At 43.9% G+C, this 21,308-nt stretch overlaps 1 long non-coding RNA gene across 26 annotated transcripts in view; it reads right to left on the reverse strand.

The window, feature by feature from the left end:
• Window positions 1-21,308, reverse strand: part of LOC106016651 (uncharacterized) — a 63,300-nt gene that overhangs the window by 20,493 nt on the left and 21,499 nt on the right. For 23 of the 26 annotated variants that reach the window (XR_011807988.1, XR_011807973.1, XR_011807977.1 and 20 more), the window contains 2 exons: window positions 17,763-17,856; window positions 3,452-3,731 (listed from right to left, as the gene is read on the reverse strand). This is a non-coding gene — a long non-coding RNA (uncharacterized lncRNA). The remainder of the gene's footprint in view (window positions 1-3,451; window positions 3,732-17,762; window positions 17,857-21,308) is intronic. The other 3 variants (XR_011807987.1, XR_011807985.1, XR_011807986.1) reach the window with 1 other exon arrangement.

The following is a 21,308-nucleotide window of genomic DNA, read 5'->3' on the forward strand; positions in this document are numbered from 1 at the left end:
CCAGGACCAAACGAAAGGACGTGGCAAGCAGCAGGCCACAAATGAGAAAGTGGCCGGTGCCACGGTGAGAAGTCACTGGAGGTGCTGGCTCACAGGGGGGACTGAAACAGGAGCGGGAGCTGCTTGCAGCCACCATCGAAATATTTCAATATTTTGAGCTACATTTACATTTCAGCTCCCTTTACCTTGTTCTACTGAGTGAGAGGAAAATTGCCATTAAATCCTGAAACCAGGAGTAGTAAATGAGATTTAAGGACATGAACAGCAACAAAAGGTGTATGCCTACTGCAGCAGCATCCGCACCTCGCAGAACCCAGCAGGAGCAGCGTGGAGGTATCTGCTGCTGCTTCTGGTGCCATTGCCCATCTCCAGCACTCCAGAAGTCATGAATCAGGCAAGAAAGGAAAGGAACTCGTGCCAGAGTGACTCAAACCAATTGTGGGAAAACAAATCGGGGGCTTCTTAGAAAAAATAAAAATAAAAAAAAAAATCTTACTGCCTTTTGAGCCTTTGTGGGGACACTGAGAGCATGCTTCCAAGCTCTTTTGTTCTGCCCTAAGGGATGGAAAGCTGCTCTTAATACAAGAAAACAAAGCCCTCCACTGCCACTACCAACAAAAAAAGCTGAAACGCTTATGAACACTTTGCTCCAGGCAGTGTGGCAGTAAGGAAAAATCATTGCAACCATCACAAGACTTGGCAACACCAGGGCCATGCCAGCAGAGTGCTCTTACCCATTACTGTAAATCACAGGCTGAGCCCAGTTTGTTGCGAAACCTCCAATTGTGGCTCCTTGGATGTGATAAATAAAAATACCGTCCCTTGGTGCACTTGACTAGCATTTGTGGGGCCGAGAGGAAAATTCACGCTTCTGCACAGGGTCAGGACAGAGGCGAGATGATGCTGGGATGTATCTTGGTGTGAACAATTCACAAAGAGGAGCTTCAAGCAAACACGTAGCTCTCTGTGCCTCCATCCCCATCTGCACAACCACTATGCCAGACAAGTACTTCATTCATTTTAAGCATTGCAGTATAAAGTGTTTGGAGAGCAGGGCTTGGGGTCATTTTGGTTTGGGTTGTTGGGTTTTCTTATTTGATAGCAACATCTGCACTCTCACCAAAGTCCAACACGTGGAGTCAAAAAGAAGCTGAGATGGTGCCTGGGGCTTGTCACAGAGCATAGCACTCACCTTCACCAAGACATCTGTCACAGCATGACACTTCTGTTAATAAATACAGGCACCAGACCAGGTTTTGGGGCATGTGATGGCCAGCTCATTTGGTGTGCTTTCTGCTAGGTAAAGACCGAGAGCAGACTTCTACTCTGCCTGGACAGATATCCTGGAGCCCACTGGGGCCAGCAGCCCTTGAACGTGTGCCCGTGGTGCTGTAGGGCCCTGCCTCAACCCAGCGAGGATGGTGTTACTCAAGCCCTTCCTCTGGGAGTGCTTCCACAAGCACATTTCTAACACAGCTTCTGCAAGTTGTTTTATGGGAATGCGGCACGACCACTCGGTGTGGATGACTTTGCCTCTCTTTTCTGCTGCACAGAGAGCTGGCAGAAGGATGGATGAAGCTAGAGGTGAACCTCCACAGCCAGCTCCGAAACCTGATGAGCAATCCTCGAATACATCAAGCAGCACACTGCAGGGCTCACTTCCTACAGAGAATATTCCAAAAACAACCAATTCAGAGCCCTCCCCTTGCTTAGAGCACACACTTTTTTGCACACACCGGACCAGCTGAATATTTATAGGAGAGGTTTGAGGTCAGGTTGCTGTGTTCAGCACCCTGTCGGCCAGTGCTGGAGCAGCCAGCTGGCAGGTGGCACCTCCCTGCCGAGCCAGCAGCGTGGCCCCTCATGCACCAGCTGGCTTTCGGGGACACTGGCGGCGAGGGACCTGCGGTAAACCCATCCAGCCTGACACCCAGAGCCACTCGGCTGGAGTGAGAATGGACCCTGACACACTAGCATTTAGGCAGAGCTTCACTTGGCAAGGAGTTTTTGGAAACCATCTTTTCTGCTCTTTTCTTCTTCCCTGTCTCTTTTCACCACCCGAGGTCTCCTTGGTATGATGGCTCCCTGCAACCCACGCGAGCCAGAGCCCAGTGTACAAACCCACACACCGAGCAGTTAGACCTTAAGTCCTACATCTTCACCAATACCTCTTGTCTGATAACAAGCTCAGGCCTCAAATAAGATGGGGAAGAGCCAAGTGGTTAGGGGCAGACGGTTTGCCCCACCAGCTCCACTGAGCAGATGAGAAAACGCACTTAATTAGCTAAATTTATTAATACGCTGCTTGCTTTTTTTTTTTTCTTCAGAGAGGATACAGCTACATTATTGAGGTGAAACATGACTTTTGATGATCAAGCAAGCAGTGATTAAATAAGGTTAATCCTCATTTTATATGCTAATAGGATATTTATAATCTCAACTGCATATCCAATTTAGCTATTTTATTTTCTGTTGTTAAGAAAGTATTTCTTATTAGTGAAAGAGAATACCCCTACGTTCACTGCAGATGCTATTTTAATTGGGCTCAAGTGCATTGTGTGTAATTAGTCCACTTCTCTAATATTTCATCTATAATTACACCGTGAACAATGTGCTTAAATTTCAGAAGGGCTGCCAGTTTCTTTCTTTCTTTTTTTTTTTAATAAAACTGCTAATTAATTGGTGACCCTTCCCATGGACAAATGATTCATATTGTAGCCCAGCCACAGGGCTCTCAAAAGACCACCTTTTCAGAAGTTTGAACACCTTGTTTTGCCACACAGCCCCTGATGTGATGAGCATGAAAGCACCTCCACCACCCACCTGGCTTCACCAGGACCACCATTACAAGCCTCCTAACGAGATACTGTGGGGCGGGCAGGACTTTAGCAGCAATTTTCGATTATATTGGCTATCCAGAATGAGCAATGGGATGTTGTTTCATCCCACCCACCTAAATACATTGCACCCGTGGCTCCCATTCTCCATCTCAGTGGCCCAGCTACTGCATCAGTGAGACAAAGAAAAGAAACAGCGCCGAAGGTGGTGCCAGCGAATTTGTTGTGATCCTATCAGCAGGACTGAAAGGTCAAGTCTAAAATACACTCTCCTGGAAAATGTCGGGACAAGGTGCTATTCGAAGGCTGAAGAGCAAGCCGAGCTCTCTCAGAGGAAAGCAGCGTAATGTGCAAGAAATCACATTTCCCTCTAAAATACCTCCAGTGATTTCACTGGCTTCACGCTGTGCTACCAAGCCTACCATCTTTCATGGAATATTACATGAGAAACTGAGGATATGACACTGGGATAGAAACACAGTAGACACACAGAGGTGGTCGTGAAAATGGAAGACCTTCCCCCTTCCACACCATCACTCCCCCAAAATGACAGCAAGCCATTCAGCAAAAAAACACGCTGGTATACATTTATATATATATGCACAAAGTCATACCTGGTCATGTTGAGTGTGCAGGATTTTTGTCTTGTGCTCCTCAGATAATCGTTTTGCAAATGCTGCTCCATGTCTGTGCTTGGCATTTCCTTCTGGGAGGGCAGCTTCACAGGTGGCCCAAATCCAGCCCAATATTAGTAGGGAAACTGCAGACACCTTGAGGTTAAGCTGTCCCTCCTGCATGTGTCCATCCTTGGTTATCCCATCCCAGGGCTCACAGTCATAGCGGCCTCATCACTGCCAATCTCTAATGATTTATAAGCACACAGAAAGGAGATTCCTAGAAAGAAACAGAAGACACCAATGATTAACCTTCCTGCATTCACCTCTCTAAAAAAATAGAAATTCAGAGAGAAAAAACCATTAACATCCAGAGAAGAGCCTTGCCCAGGAGGACAGACACAGGACTTGAGGTCTCCCAGGATCACGTTGTCCCTTCCCAAAGCACCACCATGAGAAGCCAGCACTTCGGGGGCAGGTTTTTCTCCTCTCTGAAACACTAGCTACTATTTGGGGAAAGGTTGCTTTTCCCCCCCCCCTCCCAAAAGCCTGACCTCTTCCCATCTGCAGGAGAAAGTCAAATTGCTACCAATCTGGCTCTGACACAAACTAACTCCTTCTGCCCAGAGTTTATTTTTCAAAACAAGCATTCCTGCAATATGCTGTTTGTTTAAAACACAGCATAAATGCCAGTAACCCAACATTCACTGGGAACAGCAACCAGAGGTCTCCCGCTTAGTGTTTTAGAGCTATTAAGTAAATCAGGGGAAAATTCCTCAGGAAATGATGGGGTTAGGCCTGATGGGCATCCCTGGGTGATTAAATGCAACTTAATGAGGTCACGGGTGACAGATTTGGGTGCAGAACTGTTTAAACAGCGTGCAAAAAAATAGATGTTCATAGCACACAGGGGACTGGAATTGAGGCTGGTTGTATTATCCATGGCACAAAAACATGCCAGAAAAGGTGGCCTTTGTCCTGCCCACTGCCCATTCAAGCAGTGAGTGGAGATGGGGAAAGAAAATAAAAAGAAAAAAACAGCAGGCATGAGGAAGCAACAAGCTTGCCTTGGCCAACACAAAGTGGTAGCTTAAAGGTAAACAACTTTTCACTGTTCTGAAATTTTTATTTTTGAATTCAGAAAACAGAAAAACTATGACAATACGGTTTCAGAGACCAGAAGGAATGGGGAAAAAAATGTTAAATTCCAGCACACTCAATGTTTCATACCCATCCTTAAAAACTTACGCCACTGAGCAAACATTAAAGGGGCTCTCAGCTAGGAGTGGTCTGGATAGTGTCATGAGTCAAGGATGGCCCAGCATCACTTTGATTTCTTAGAGGTTAGAGAGGAGGATTTAAGTCACAACACTTTATTCCCACCCCCCCACACACACCATGTCTCTAATAGAAAATGGTTCCCTTGATCGAAGGAGCTAAATTCTGCTGTCATTCTGCAGGACTGTGGGATAATTACATTGACTTCATCTCAGCACTTCGTTCCTGCTGATATGCCTGTCAAGGACAGGAGGGGATGCACAGTGTCTCACTTTCCCAAGTAACCCTTCGACACCCACCCAAGAGGGGCTTCTTACACTCCTACCACTGAACTGCCATGGAAAGAGGACCCTGGCTGGCAACCCACCAGTGATAGGGCCTCTTTGTGGAAAGACAAAAGGGGATTTTTCCCTTTGTCACCCTTAGTTTGTGGCCAAAGGGGCTTCCCATCGTGCTCTGTTGGCCCAGAACTACCCACTGTTCCTTCCCAAAGAGCAAATGGATGGCTATAGGTTTTCGTGTGTGGTCAACAATGATGCAATATATCCTCCCATTTGGCAGCAGCCCCCCTTTTTTATTTATTGTGCTATGTTATTAGTTATACAATTCACCTGGTAGAGAGTGACTTGCATTCACTTGTGAAGAATGAAGATTTTACCAGTTGACTATTTTTTTTTCAAAACTAGAACCCATATTAGTTGGAAAGGGAAAGGCCAAAGGGAAATTATTGCTATTTTAGACAGCAGCATAAATTTTCTTCCTATTTTTAACCTAGCTTTTAATTTAATAAGTTTTATGACCCTTATATTAAGTACATATGTTTTACAAGACATTGTGTCCCTTGAGTCACCCTGAATTTGCTCTACTATAGCAGAGTTAAATGAATGAATACTGTGTTTCTGATTTCAGCTCACCCCTTATTTGATCCTTATATAGTCAATAAACCCTCATAGAAGCATGGAGCGACTGAATTAAGCAGTGTGCCAAAGCTCTGTTTGTGAACTCTCTGTTAGTCTTTAAAAGGGAATTAGTAAATTGCTATTCTCTTATTCAGACCCTACTATACCACTGCCAGGTTTCACATGCTGTTTACAAGGGATAAATGGGGATATTAATAATACTTTTGAAGCTATATGTCACCAATTTTATTTTCCATATGAAAATTCAAAAGGATGGCCAAGTTTTTCTTTTTTTCCCCCCACCTCACTATTCCACCCCCCCAAAAAAATTATTTTTTTCTGTTGTTCTTTGAAAACTTAGAAAAACAAAAAGATATAGTCAGCCCTGCGCAGGTTATAGACTGTTAAAAAAAATAAAAAGCAGTTTTGGAAGGAAGATGGGATATCTTTTCAGAAAATAAACATGTAAACAAAGGCCAACCCTACTTTCCCAATGTAAGTAATCCTTTCACCAAAATTGGGGCACATGGGTGACTGCAGAATCAAGCCAAAGGAAAAAAAAATGCATTCTACAATTGGAATAGAATCAAATTGGAAGATTAATCAAATTACCTGGAGTAGATCCCTTTAAAAAACTAGGACACCCCCCCTTATACCCAGTGTCTGCAGAGAAAATAAGCATGCAGCAAGATCATTCATGTTTGGGTGCATTTACCCTGTTTATTTAAGTAATGCTCTAGAGCAGCTTTTCACAACAGGTTTGCAATGGTGGCAAAACACAAAGATTAGAAAGGGATAGTTGATGTTTGCTCTGCAGCGGGAAGCATGAGTTATTGATTGGCTTCATATCAGCCTAGAGTTCCTTTTTAATATAATAAGATTAGTTTAGAAGGGTGTTTTATAAATCGGGTGGTTCTAATTTGATTTGAGTACTGGCTCTTAGTGACTTGCCAAAGTTCAGTAAATATGCAGAGTATAGTATATGCACTTTATCTTTGTGTATTAGCTATGACATAAACACAGAGGGGAAAAGTCAAATTTTATACATCAGAAAATGGGTTTGTTGCCAGACATTATAACATTGCGTATTTAATTTAACTGATATATGTTAAAATGGGAAACCAAATTCAATGAGCTGTTTGTTTCTTTCTACAAATACACTTACATCAATGACCTCGGAGGACATGACCTTAAAATGTAACTAGATGTTTAAAAGAACCTCAAAGATCTATATAAGACATTAATGTTTGTGTCAGAGGGCAGTATACAAGCATGTATATACTCAGCTGTCTATATGTCGACTGCTATATTTTTTATTGTTACAGGAAGCCAGCCAAACTCCCAAACAGGAAAATTATCAGCTCTTTTTTTTTTTTTTTTTTTTTTTTTTGGCATGGTCCTGTTTAAGACTAGAGGTATGATCTGAAGTTAGAACGTATTTTAGTAACAATTTTGGCACCTTTTGCATGCTTTCCAATGCTAACTCTCGTTGGGGAGAACAAGGCCCCCGCGGAGCCCCATGTAGTGGCTGGGTACGGCGTGCAGCCCAGCTTTTGGTGGAGGACGGGACTCCTAAAAAAGAAGAACCAACCATTTTAACCGGACATGTGGAACTCCTGGTCACCTCCCAAGGGAGGAACCGATGTCAAGTTCTGCTGTCTGTCAGGATTAAGTGCCTGTTTGCTTTTTCACTAACATGTGGTTTGAGAACAAAGCAGCTCAAATCTCCCCCATTCTTAACAAAGCATCTCAAATTGCTGAGTAAAATTCCTTAATCCCCCGTCTTAATCTGAAAACACCAGCGCCACATGGTAACACTGAGGTCTCTCTTTGTCCACCATAGAGCGCATTGACATAGATGTTTGATTTGGAGCTAACTTTTTTTCTTCAGCAGCCTGTTATCGGAGGGAAACTCCAGGTGCTTTGTTCTCAGTGCAGGTCTGCCCAGGTAATTTTCTTCCTTATCTTTTCATTCCAAATGAGAAAACTCAAAACAAAGCAGCAGGGGAACAAACTTGCATGGTTTTTCAACTTCATAAACACAAGAGGTAAAACTGCAGGTGAGCTTTTCCATCATGCAGACCACGAGAAGGCATTTGGCAGTTGCTTGCCTTAGCTGTAGGCTGCCTGCTCCAGAGGGCAGGCCAGAAGTCACAGTGGCTTTGGACAACTGTAACGTGCACTCCCACCAGCACAAGCAAGCAAACTGGGACTAGAAAGTAAGCAAACAAAACACTGGATCCTAGGAGATCAAAGGTCTGCCTGGCCAGAAGTGACCAGAACTGGCTGCCCAGGGGAGAACAGAAGTGTGGGACATTCCCTATGCACTGTCCCAGCCCACCCTGTCTGCGGGAGATGACACATGGGCAAAGTTCTCCATAAGTGAGTCAACCAAATATGCAAAAAATTTCCCATATAAAAGTTAGGCAGATGGGGAAAAGAAGAGAGAGTTTTCACTTCAGTGATCTTTATTCCTCTTCTTTTGCTGATTTTAGCCACTTCCTTTGAGGTTTAGCTCTGGAGGCCCACGAACTGGATTGTATGCTCTATTACCTTGTCCTGCTTTGATCTGTACTTGCCAAAAATTAGTTTGTGCTCCGTGTTCTCCTCCATTTCTGACCTCGGCAATGTGCGTGCCTGCCTTCAAGCTTTACTTCCTGGAAGAGCTCCAAAAGATCCAGAGTAGCCCCTCTAATCTGGGGCAGGTCAGCAGCGGAGTCAGGACTTTTATCCCCAAAGCCATAAGGGCTCCATAAGGAGCAGCAACTGACTATCCGTGAGGAAACTTGTAACACGCTTTCTTCCTCTCGTCATCAAATAGGACACCAAGAACAGCTTCAGAGGGTCTGCTCATGAAAAATAACTCAGGGTTTATAACCAGCAGCAGTCAGCTGGAAAGCATAACTCACTGCTAAGCTGTTTACGTGCAGCTGGAGCAAAGTGGTGTGAAACAGAGCGTGTGGGGCAGGTGGGTACGAGGATACACAACTGGCCTTGGAGAGCCCTGATTTCTGCTTGCCCTTCTGGTTGACTGTTTGAGACAGAGCAAAAGAGACTATCAGGGGTGTGTCCTTCAAGATGCCAAGGCCAAAGTTTGCAGTTTTAGAAAGTCAGCTGCTATCTGAGCAACAGTATTTGGGAAAAAGATCGCGTAGACCATCACACCATCATGCTGAAAAGCTTGGTCATGTAATAGGTTTTCTAGAGATATGAGATAGTTCTTGAGACTGGAGATGCAAATGCTGGCAAACATTTCCTCACCTACTACATTACCTCGAAACATTGCTAAAATGCAGTCCTGAGATACTTGCAGGAGACAGCAAATTAAAAATAACTAAAAATCTATAGAAGCTAAAGAAAAAAAAATGTGGGTACCTACATCCTCTGAGGATGCCACAACCAGCTCTTGAAATTCGCTCTTAAGGATAAATCTTGGGAATCTAATTTCTTAAATTAAATAACAGTGACTTTGCAGGCATGCAGACAGAAAGAGTCCAGGACAACCTTTCTCACAGAAAAATTGCAAATGGGGGTTTAGAAAGTAACACTGTCTCTTGAACTCCCCTGAAGAGGTGGTTGCAAATAAAGCACTGAGGTTAAAAAGCAGAGAGCAAGGTACACACGCACATGGAGAGTTAAGAGACTGGGATGGATGGGAGCTGGCAAAGCTCAGAGAGGACAAAAGACCCTTTAGTACAGATGGGGATGACTGATCTCACGCAGAGTCAGCACAGGTCAAAGTCTTGGAAAAATAGATTATTAGGGAACAGCATCCTCGAGAAAAAAAATTCCCCATTACTCCTGTGGGCAATGAGATTGCACACTTGAACCATGAGCTAATGGCAGGCTTTTATCAAGCTGCTCCTGCAGAAATGCTAAGATACTCGAAACAACTCATTAGCCAAAATTCCTCCATCACCACGGTGAAAAACGTGCCTGGAAAACATAGCCACAAAAGAGGCATTCCTCAGCTGATGACAAACAGGCAGCTGTAGCTGCTGCATGCCTTCCTGGACCCAAGTGGCAACAGCTAGTGGCCTCAAGAATTAGTTAGCTCTCATTTATATCAGTTGGAAGCAGTGTCTCCACCAAAGTCAATATAGTTTCACTGGGGTAAGTGAGATCAAATTAGGCTCGATGTCCACAGACCTGAGTGTATTACTTGCCTTAGGGTAGGGGAAGGAGAACAAAGGGCTCATATATTGGTATCTGTATTTGGTCTGTAAAGTATTGCTCTCTCTCTTCGCCCGCTGCATCTTTCAACAACTGGCTATGTGGAGTCATACAATTAAAAAGTCATTTACGTTCAAGATTCCCATGCCGCTGATGTATGTCCTGTCATGGCAGAGGAGTGTAGCTCTCAAGCATAGAGATTCAAGAGCCGTGAGAAGGTGGCTACCAGCTAATATCTCCTAAGGTTAAAGAGAAAAAAGAGACATGGAACAACCTGGAGGTGTTACAAGAGCTTCGTCAGAGCCAGCTCTAGGTATGAGCAAAGCTGGTTGCTGGCAAACCTGACAGGGAGATTAAGGCTCTGCAGTGTTTCCCATGTGCTCTTTTCCCTGTGTGCCACCAAAGGCTGGCTGGTAGCCCCAGTGTGACAAATGTAGTCAGGGACATGAAGCACCAACTTTGAAGACTCAAAACCTTTGATATCTATGGCTACAAATAAAGGATGAAGCTATGGTACTATGTTTGCAGTGCACCAGCCTGGAGTGTAAAACACCCTGGGTGATGCTGGTGCTGGAGGCCAAGTCCTAGAAAGAAACTGCTGAGCCTGGAAGAGGACAGCCACCACCAGTAGGGACCCAGGCTTTCTGCAGCACCACCAAACCACTATCCTGGAGGAAGCTCCCTGCAGCCCATGCCATGATCCCCAATTTCACTGCCTCTTTTTCCTCTTTCTACCTTTCTCCACTTTTTATTTTTTATTTGAGGATTACTGTTGCACCATCCCCACCAGCTCAGGGTAAAGCACGTACATGAAACCCTATCTAGGAGTGCAGGCACACACAAACACACACCCCTTTTGCCAGCCATAGCATTTTATAGCCCGTGGGTGAGTAATAAGCTAGGGTTCAGTATCTGCCTCATGGTATGATACAACATTCAATCACGTTAATTAAATTAATATGTCCTGCGCTAATGAAAACCACAAAATACTATTTTGGTGTCCATGAGCACATATATTTTGATAATATCAACTTGTCATTCTGATGTTCCTTTCTTCACCAAATACTAGCAATGTAAACATATCTAACACCACTTTCATCGTAACAAAGGAAATTCTGCATCAGCACCAGACTGAACGCAGGCTGACTTGTGCAAGCAGCAAGCTCCAGAAATTCAGCCATACCAAGGCTCGCTGAGCCTTCTACTAATGCTCCTCCTATCTAATCTTTTTAATCTACTTTTAAGGTATATTTTTGGCTCATGTTTTTTTTAGTTTATTATTATTATTATTCTTTCCCTGCGTGATTAGCCATCCAGGAAATGTTTAAATTACAAAATCATAAGGTTTAAAAGATTTATAGATCAAATTATATTAACCTAATGCAATAGGCCAGCCATACGGAAATTAGAAGTCTTTATATTATATTTTGGTTATTAAATTGCTCCCTTTATACTATTTGGTTTGTTTGTAACAGTAAGATTTTGCTGTCTGATGTCAGAACCCGCAGAGTAACCAAGCAAAAACAAATGACTTAGTCCTTGGTTCAAAGAAATAATAGGTTACTAGCATAATTAATTTTATGTTTAATTACTGCAGAATGAAACAATCCAACAATATCCAATCAATCCTCAGAATGACAGAACAGAAGGTCAGCAGTTGCTAAGTCAATTGTTTTGAAAGAGAAATTTATGTCAGGTTCTCTTTTATGTGCTGGAGAAAGAAATTGGATAAAAGTGGTCAAGCAAACGTTAATTAATTGTATAAATGTAATCCTGTTGTCATGCAAAATCACAGAGACTCCAGGCGGAGTGTTCAAATTACTGGATATGCATCAATCAGGAACATCTAGACATGGTCTCCACTTACGACAGCAGTAATCAAAGAAAGGAGAGCCAAATAAGAATGCGTGCATGTTGGTTTCTGAACCTGGCTTCAGAAGCATGTTTGTGTGAGCTGACAGCCGTACAGAGACAGGTCCACACCACCCAAACTGCGACCCTGCTCATTTTCACAGTTGCAGCTTGGAGACACCTGCTGCTGCCCTGCCCTTCCTCAGACTGGCGAGTCAAGCTATCAGAAAGGAGAGGCCGTACAAACCAAAAGCAGCAGCCTCTCCTCCCATGCACATTAGTCAGAGAGCTGCTCATTCCTACAGGCTTTTTCGGTTGGTTTTGTTTGTTTCCCTCTGAGCCTTCAGGCATTCAGCACATTTCCTTTTCTTACAGAACTACCTCTCAGGGCTACGTGCTTGTGCACCCGCTTCACCTGGGCACACCAGCTCCTGCTCCCTCTCCCAGGGGAGCTGTGCATTTTAGAGGCCTCACCTTCAGTTTCAACCATTTTTTCTGAGCACTGCTCATTAGGTGTTCCCAAGGTCAGGATTTCCAGGAGGGCTCAGCTGTCCCTCTGATCTGAAGCACCATTTTCATTACATCAGTCTCCTTTGCAGGTCTTGCCAACAGCACCAGAGGCCACTCTATTGTCACCTGTATCGTTCTTTAAAATCAGCTTAGGAAACAGACTTTGACAACCAGTTCTCTTATTCAATGATTTAACCTTCACCAGGCAGCTAGAGACCGCATCCAGGAGGACCTGGTGGCCCAGTCATCCATGCCACAGCTGGACATGGTTATGAGGCCTGGGAACCAAGGCTCATGCAGGCATACTGTGCGGGCTCTGATGTCTCCTCAAGATAATTTCTCACCATGCCACCTTTACCTCCATCATCTCAGCCTTTTATAAACCATTTTTGTGCAAAATCCAGCTGAGCGGTTAGCTGTGTGCAGGGCACAGGAGCACCAGGTGCTCTGCTTGTAGGTTTCCCTGTCCTCCCCACAGGCCAAGGACATGCTGCCAGTGGCAGGCAGGAGGGTACAGGGCTTTGATGCCAAGCGCAGAAGCTAAATTACAGTCTTGCATGTGATGTGCTCCAATTTTGTCACCTCTAGTGGAAGGGGTCCCTGGGTTATGCTGGGTGCCCCAGCTCACGAGAGCAGATTTGCACATGCAACCAGTGAACCACAAAGAAGAGCCGTGCAGCAGCTCTGCAATGCTCAGGGCTTTGTCCTCAGGTGCTTAACCGGTACCGGAAAGGCACTGCTTACAACCATCTCCTTCTTGGTCCAGCTCAGCCCCACTGGGTGGCTGGAAACAAGGCTGATAAAGAAAGAGAGGACAATGAAATCTACAGCACCACATTGGCATTCCTAAGCCTCGTCCAGGGCCTGGCCCTTATTTTTCCATGGGGGATGCCAAAACATTTCCAGATTAAGCAAATACACAGCTGTATACTTGTTTAAAATGTATATATTACGGGAGGACCCAAAAGATGGCAACAAGTGGGAAGCATGCACCATCCCAGAGTCCTGGCACGGCCCCGTGTGATGTTACTATGGTTATGCATGGCAAACAACCCTTCGGAAAAAGTTACTGAGCCTGAGCAGGGTCTGACTTTTAAATCTTAGCAAGGCAGCCAGTTTAAACTTCTGAGACACAAGTGCTTTAATGGTATAATGACAACATGAAGGTCCACTCAACTTCATTCTTCCAACCGTAACTTTGCAGCAGAGGCTGAACACAACTGCTTTCTGTACAGAGTGACACTTCGTACGGGAGGCAGAAACATTGAAAGTGATTGTTTCAAAACCTGCTCCTATTTTATGTTTCTGCTATGCTTGAGTCCAGGCTAAGGATGCCAGCATTACTAATCTTTGAAATGAGGGGGTTTACATTGTGAGTGTTGACATAACCTCAGCTACAGCAGAAAAAGAAACGGTACTGGGAGATGGAAATGTATATTTTTGGAAATAGATTTCTTTCTGACAACCCTATAACAAACAAGTGAAATTTTAATACTGTGCTTCGATGAAAAATGATCTGCTGAATAAACACCAGGCTAATTCATAAAGAGCAAACTCAGCCTGTTTAATATTTCTTGAACTGTCCCAAAAATTCCATTGATCACTAGTGATGCTGTAAATAGAAAATTCCTGCAATTTTCAAAAGAACAAGGAGAATCTCATTGGGGTTTGCCTATCAAACTTTTAGACACTATTGAAGCTCCCAGACTAAAACATAATAAATCAAGTATGAAATTGTATAGAGTTGGGCTGAACTAGAACCTGTGATTTTGCAGTCTATTCCTGGGATTTATTATTTTTTTTTGTCAAGTATTTTGTTTCTACTTAATTACCATGTCTTCCACCAAAAAGTCAAACACCCCTCCCTTGATCAATCAACTATTTGGATGAAAGTGTACAAATACTTCATTAACAATTAGACCATTCTCCAGTTGGGTTCTGATGTACGATGCTGCATTTTGCTCCTTAGAAAACTAAACCCATGTCACGCATAATGTTATAATAAAGTGTCATACTCTGGGGCTGGGTCTCCACAGGCCCCCTGCTACACTCCAGAATTTTAGGCATGGTTATGAAAACAGCAAGATGTCAGATATATTGTATTAAGTACATCTTAGGGTGAAAGATCAAATGCTTATTCACAAGCATTTATATAACCCTGAAAGTTGAGGATCCTTCACTGCATTTTTCTTTTTTTTTAATTTTATTTTTTTTACTTTTTTTTAAATTCACTTTTTTTCTGGATATTTTCAATCTTTGCTTTGCCCATTCTCCCTTGTAACCAACCCTATTCTCTCCCCAGCTAAGAAGCCCCGAGGCTGCTAAGCACCCCAAAAAATCAAGAGCTGCTGGAACCAAGCATGAGAAGCAGCCGCATGCCTCCCATTTTAAATAAATGCACCTTTGTTTCTCTGACCGGTGACTCTGCCCCAAGACCTGAACCCTCCGTCCCAGGGCACCAGCCGAGCTCAGACCTGCAGCTCACTGCTCAGGCGACTAGCAGCTGGTGAAAAGCCACCTTTATTTCCCCTCTCACCCTCTCTTCAAAGCAAGCTGCTTCCCACTGCCTTGCCCGTGATCCTGCCTTCCCCTAGCACAAAGTGTTGCAGGCTGCAAAACAACGTGGCAAACCAGGCAGGCTGCTGCAGATACCTCGCCTGGGGATAAAACACCGATAAAATCAAGGTAGCTTCGGTGAGGGGCACTTCACTTGGATCAGCATCTCAAGTTCACGCTGATGGGGGGAGTTCGGGATAATTTCACTTTAGCCAGAGTTAAAACTCAGGCTGTTCAGTTGCAGTGCTATTTTAACCCAAGCTAACATCTTTCCCACACTCCTCCCTTTTAGCAAAGACATGCCTTCAGCTGACAAGTTCTCCTTTATTACAACTTTTGTCCTCCTCTTCCCAGAAAGAGCTCTGGGACACAGCAACATCTGTCCTTCCCCCTCACCCCCCCTACTTAAAAAAAAAAACAAAAAAACAAAAAAACAAAAAAAAAAAAAACAGGCGGGTGAGGGGGGAGATACCATTTTCACAACTGACCCAGAATCTAATTCCCCTTGTTGCCTTCTTTCTTGCCCCCAAATCCCACGCTCGCCTACATGAAATGTACTCTTGGCAGTTCTGTAAAATAAGAAGAAAGGAAAGAAGAGGATGATGTAGATGTCTGAACCAGCCTTGTTGCACAGAAAGCAAAAGTTTGCCACGTTACTTTTAGTCAACTTTCTGCGCTAAGAAATGACACAGCTGTGACTTGACACAGGCTGCAGCAAGCTTGTTCATTTTTAAGTGTTGCCTACTGGAATCACTCAAAACTTCTGCTTCGTTCTCTGTATGCAAGCAAGAATGAATCTCCTCACAAATGTTAAAAAGATTTGCATATTTACCGTTGGGAGCTGCTCTGTTAATGCCTTTGAAATGCAGATGCATAAAGACCCCTGAACCATCCCCAAAGCCAGCATGGCTGTGCTCTCCATCACTTACCACAGAGCCTTATTCTGGACCTGCGTAAGAGCTGAGGTAAGCATAGTTTGTACTACTTCAGAGATTATCAATTTACTCAGGAACATGCATACCAAACTCTTTCCCTCCTCTGCCATGCCATCCAAAGTTTCGCACAGATCGGTGCCTGAATCTTTCTGTTATCAACCCTTTTTCTACACTTACACAGCCAAATCCCAGGTAAATATGTATGCGTACACACATGTGCACATCACACTTTCAGCCATATAACAGCTCGGCTAACGTTCTCCGCCACCACCCCCATTCCCTTCAACTGATTAGAAAAGTTTATTTTAATGCATGTCTGTCCCAGGCTTCAGCACCATACCTCAGTGAGAGTGATAGGCCAGCATACCTCAGGCTCGGTTTATGAACTGACAGCCCACTTCCACTGACACAAGAAAATATTACCTAGGCTGGTTTTAAGCCACTGATTGTCAGATCGCATGTTCAATATGTCATATGGAGTACACTTCATTAAGGACTGAATTACTTTACTTGTAACATGAGCTAAATTAAAGTCAATGTCAAGCTGCATAAATCACCAATTTAAATGTATCACTAAGTGCATTGAAACACTCATCATCACCCTTTGCCCTAAAATAACCCAAAAATCTGGGCTTCATTTTTCTGCATTTTAAGGATGACAGATAGGAAATTTTTGTTCTTTGCCAGGGCTCCCAACTTTACTGTGAAAAACTACTGAACCTCTAAGGAATATCGTGGCCCACCAGCACCTCTCATCGGATGATGCCTTCCATGGTGCTGGGAAATCAGAGCTCACACGGAAACAGCAGCACACAGAACACCCATCAGGTTGTCACAGGACTCCTTTGTTAGTCTGACAGGGTGGAAATTTGGGATCCTGCCTGCTTAAGAAAGGGTACAGCAAGGGACAATCCTGGGAACACTTGCAGTCACCAGGGCAGTCCCCCTTGGGGCAGCCCCCAGTGACATGACTCAAGTCAATGGGGTATCGCAGGATTTAGGCAGACAGCTTTCCCACTGAGATGTTTTTCTATTACCAGAGATGGAAAAAAAGCTCTGTGTAAAGGAAGTGGTCAGTAGGAAAAAACGCACCAGTGCCCCATCCATAAACATTCAGGACGCAATGCTCTCCTCTCAGAGCTATTCATTCCAAAGCTGAGAATTGATTTAGGTCTCTTAGATCCATGCTGAAATTTTGGGGAAGGCACTGGCTAGCCAAAACCATGGAATATGTTTACAGATGACAATGGGTGGCAGAAACAATTAGTACGAAGGTCCAATTCTCCATGCCCATTGCCCAAGTCAGGAAAATGCCTCTGAAGTCCAAAAAAATACACCATTGTAAGACTGGTGAACGCAAGCAAAGAATTAGACTCTAAATTGCTTCTTCATATTTATTCCAGCTGTTTGAACAGTGGATTAACTTCTGTTAAATAAGTAAACTAAATTTACTTATTAAAAAGTAAATAGGACTTGTCTGTTCTTTTCAATAGATCTTTCATGTGTTTTAACTTGAGAGGAAAACGAGAAGTGAAACAGCGAAGAGGCGTTTTCTTCTGGTCTGTTTGCCATCTGGATCTCTCTAGGCCCTGGCATCTGCAGGATAGGATGGAAAAAAAATCAAAGTATTCCTGGAAGGAAGACGAGGCTGCTACCTAGTAGACAAATGGGAGAGACAAACCCAGAATCGAAGAGAAGGGAGAAGGGGAAATGTGAAACTCATTTATTTAGCCTCCTAGTGCAGATTTCTTAGCATGCCCCTTAACTTTCTGTGATCTCTTTGTTTTCTTGAGTATGATGATTTTCATGCCTTCTATTCTTTTTTCCTCACATTTTAGTTTGATGTTCGTTCTCCACAAGCTTCCTGCATATGTCAGCATGAAACAATAGGCTCTCATTACACTTGGCTTCTTTCATCTCCTTCAGACACTGACCTACATTTGTTCTGTTTTTGTCAGCGTGGAAACATTTTCCCGGATCAGTTTGTTAAAAAAAAAAATAAAATAAATCACATGTTCCATATTACCAACGGTGTTCTGCAATCTAGGGTATTTACTCTGGAGTGTCTTGCAAAGAAATTTCAATTAAATTAAAAAAATCCTGCAATACCTGGTTGGAGTTGAAGCTTTACACTCGCTGGAATCGAAGCATTAGCAGAGCAAGGGAAACCATTCTTCAGTCACCATCTACCCACGTGCTGTCACTGCAGGATTAGCCAAAAAGACATGTGCATTACTAGTGTGGTAGGAGCGAGACCTCACCATGTGCAGATAATGACATAGCCCCTAGCAAATAACAAGAAAAACCTCTTCCATTCCATAGCTGCACGTCTTTGTTTCGCACTGGTTGGTTGCTCACATGCTGGTCTGGTAACACAGTGCTGCTTGGTCATTCTTACTTCTCTGCTAGACATCCTGGCCAAATTTCATAAGAAACCAGCAGTGAGCAGGCTCAGCTCTGCCTGGTGCCTTGGGGGAGTCCAAGTGACATCAGCGCACCCCATATCCTGCTCGGGGCCTCCTTTTGTGCAGCCCTCTTACAGACCTGTGACCTCTTCCATAGCACACAGCCTCAAGTCTCCTGCTATCCCAAGCCTCCTTCTTTGAGAAAGTGTAAAAATTCGACAAGAAAATGAAGACAAACCATGAACAGCTGCACAAATCTTAGTGTCCAGTCATGCCAACCACACACTTTGTTACCCTTGACATAAAAAACGGCAGATGCAGCAGGTTTCATCCTGCCACTTTCAAACTGCAACCCAAATAAATACAGTGCTGAAGCACAAAGGACTAGAATTTTGGTAATGTGGTTTGGCAAAGCAATCCTGACAATCTGTCATCTGGAAACATGTCACGTTTGACCTCAGTTTCATAAACCAGAGGCTAAGCATACTTCAACCCATCCTAGTTTGTGGGAATGCCTATAGCATAAATATTATACTGTCTTCCTGAAGACGACCATTTTTAAAATACAATTTTTGATTTTATTTTATTTTTTGCCTGTTGCTCCAAGAAAAAGTTACACCGATTGAATATTTAGAGAAGGCCAAAGCCAAAGCAGCAAGGGCTCAAACAGGCAGCCTCAGCTGCGGGCAGGCAAATTCATAGCTTAGGAACACCAAACAGAATTTGCCTGCCCAAACGCTGAGTTTCAGGACCACACAGATTGGCGGCATGCTTGGCAAACTCTTGTGTCTCTCTAAGACGTATCAGGGCCATAGTGCTGGCCAAAGCCAGGGTGAAGGCTGGTGGCAGATGGGCCCAACCGTTCTTGCCACGTGGCATGTTCAGGCTGCCCTGAACACAAACCATGTGCACCTGAAACACCACTGAAATGCAGCTCCCCCCGTTTCTATTGATAAGAACGTGATCAGATGCCACAAGGTTTCACACAGGGCATGCTTGTGATATACATCTGATGATCTTTTTTTATTATCATTATTTTATTTATTTACAAACAGGAACACCAGACAGAAGGTTGAAGACAACTAGAAAAATCCTACCAATCTACAAGCTCCCAAGCACAGACCTGAAGATCCTTGGGGGAAAAGAACAGTAGGAAGGGGCTGCCAGACATAGCCCTTCTTCTGGGCTACACAAAACTCAAGCACCCCAGGTCTGAATGGGCAAAGCTGTTCCTAATCCTATAAAGCATCACTTTGCTAGCACTGAAACACCAGCAGGGACCATCCCAGGCGATAGGGCTGAGCAGTCCCACCGTGTCACACAGACTACTGTGTTCCCCTGGGACAGAAGCAAACTTTGGCACACAGTACAGTTATGACCCCTATAACCACCTATCACTCTGAGATGGAACAACCTAAGAAAGATTCCTTAATTAATCATCATAGAAGCTCAGTAAGTGCGTGCTTAGGGGAAAAAAAAGGAAAAAAAAAAAAAAAAGAAAAAAAAAAAGTATGTTCCCCTTTGATTACAGAATGCACTTCAGGAGCCATATTCTGATATTTCCTGATTTCAACTCCTATTAAAAGCTCCCTGAAAAGTCACCATTTAAACTTTCCAGCTCCGGTCAAAAATATATTCTTTGGAGAGACTTCAACTTTTTCCACTTAAGTGCACAGAAAGATGACATACTTACCCATGAATGATGGTAGGCCAAAAGGGTCTTTAAAGTCCTAAGTCACCGGACATATCAAATAAAGTTTTAGTACTAACTTAGGTGGAACATGGAAGACAGAGTGGCTTGTTCCTCTCTGCAAAGTCTTTACCCTACCCAGCCAAGAGCCATAAAGCAACTTCTAGTGGCAAATTTGGGAGTTTCCTCACATGGGAAAACCTCCTACGTGGTATGAAGATTGCCTTTGATGAACAATTACTACCCTGAGATAACCCTTGAGCAGCCTCATGCATGCTGAGTCACACGTGCCATTGAATGCACATGAGAAACAGCACACAGACACTCCTGGCACACTGGAAGAGACAGCAATTTTGGAAAACACTCATAGATGCATCCTCACAAAACGGCATACCTGACACTCTTCCCTGTATAGCCGTGATAAACATGAATTAATTATCTATTCTTAATTCAAATTTCCACCCTCTGCCCCAAATGGTGGAAAGAATGGGTCGCAGTGAGGACCTTTTGCTCTGGCTTGTCTCCATGTGCAACAGATTTAGTGCCTCAGCCAAAAACCACAACTCTCAATGCTATTGCCCCACACTGAGCTCCTGACAAGTACTGTAGACTTTTTATAACTGATTAGGAGATTATTTTGGCTGGCCTTGCACTTGCACAGGTGACTCCTAACAAATACTTAGTGCTTTGGTACATGATGCCAGCTACAAGCTCTTTATTAGCATTTATTGGTATTAGGTAACATTTTGAATTGACGGGACAAATCGTTCGCAACCCCAAAGGACTCTTGCGAGCTTTATAAAATATTTATGTAGAGGAACCACTGTACTGAAGTTCACAATGACGTCTTTCCTTGTCCCAAGCAGGTGAAAGGCAGCAGGCAGACACCTCAGCACATATACATCCTATGTAAAAATGGTTTGTAAAAATAAACCCAAGTGAGTAATGACAACTTGATGGGCTCCAACTGGAGGAAACGACATGGTTATTGAGAAATGTGCAGTGAGGTCAGAGGACCGTTTTAGCCATGCCAGGGTGGTGTTCATACAAGAGAGGCTGTCTGTGCATGAGCAGGGAGTAGGTGCAAACACAGCGGCAGCAGTGAGAAGCACGGAGGCGAGTCCCACCTCCACCACAATTACACGAACAAGCCCCCATCAAGCATCCTGGCCATCTCTGCCCGCTGGTGCTCAGCCATTCCTGATTATATTGCCTGCAGATATTAAAAGATGTGCTGGCCCAGCCTTCTGAGGGGAGGGAAACAAGAAGCATGCCTGTCAGAGCAGCTCTGCTCTAGATAAGGATATAGGGATCATCAGGTGCAGCTGAATCCTTCAGCAACACCTGAGACGTAAACTTCTATTCCTATTAATAGTCACTCTAGGTCTGTCTCTTCCATCTCCCATTTTGTCTCTTCCTAACCTCCTGCCTAATAAAGGTCAGGCTTTCTCAGCCATCAAAAAATCTCCTCTTGCAAGTCTTTGACTGGAGGAAAGCTAAGAAAACAGGCCAGGTACAGAGTGATACAACGGAGCAAGATTTACATGTGCCGAGCATCTG

Source organism: Anas platyrhynchos, chromosome 3, assembly GCF_047663525.1.
Source record: "Anas platyrhynchos isolate ZD024472 breed Pekin duck chromosome 3, IASCAAS_PekinDuck_T2T, whole genome shotgun sequence".
Taxonomy (NCBI): domain Eukaryota; kingdom Metazoa; phylum Chordata; class Aves; order Anseriformes; family Anatidae; genus Anas; species Anas platyrhynchos.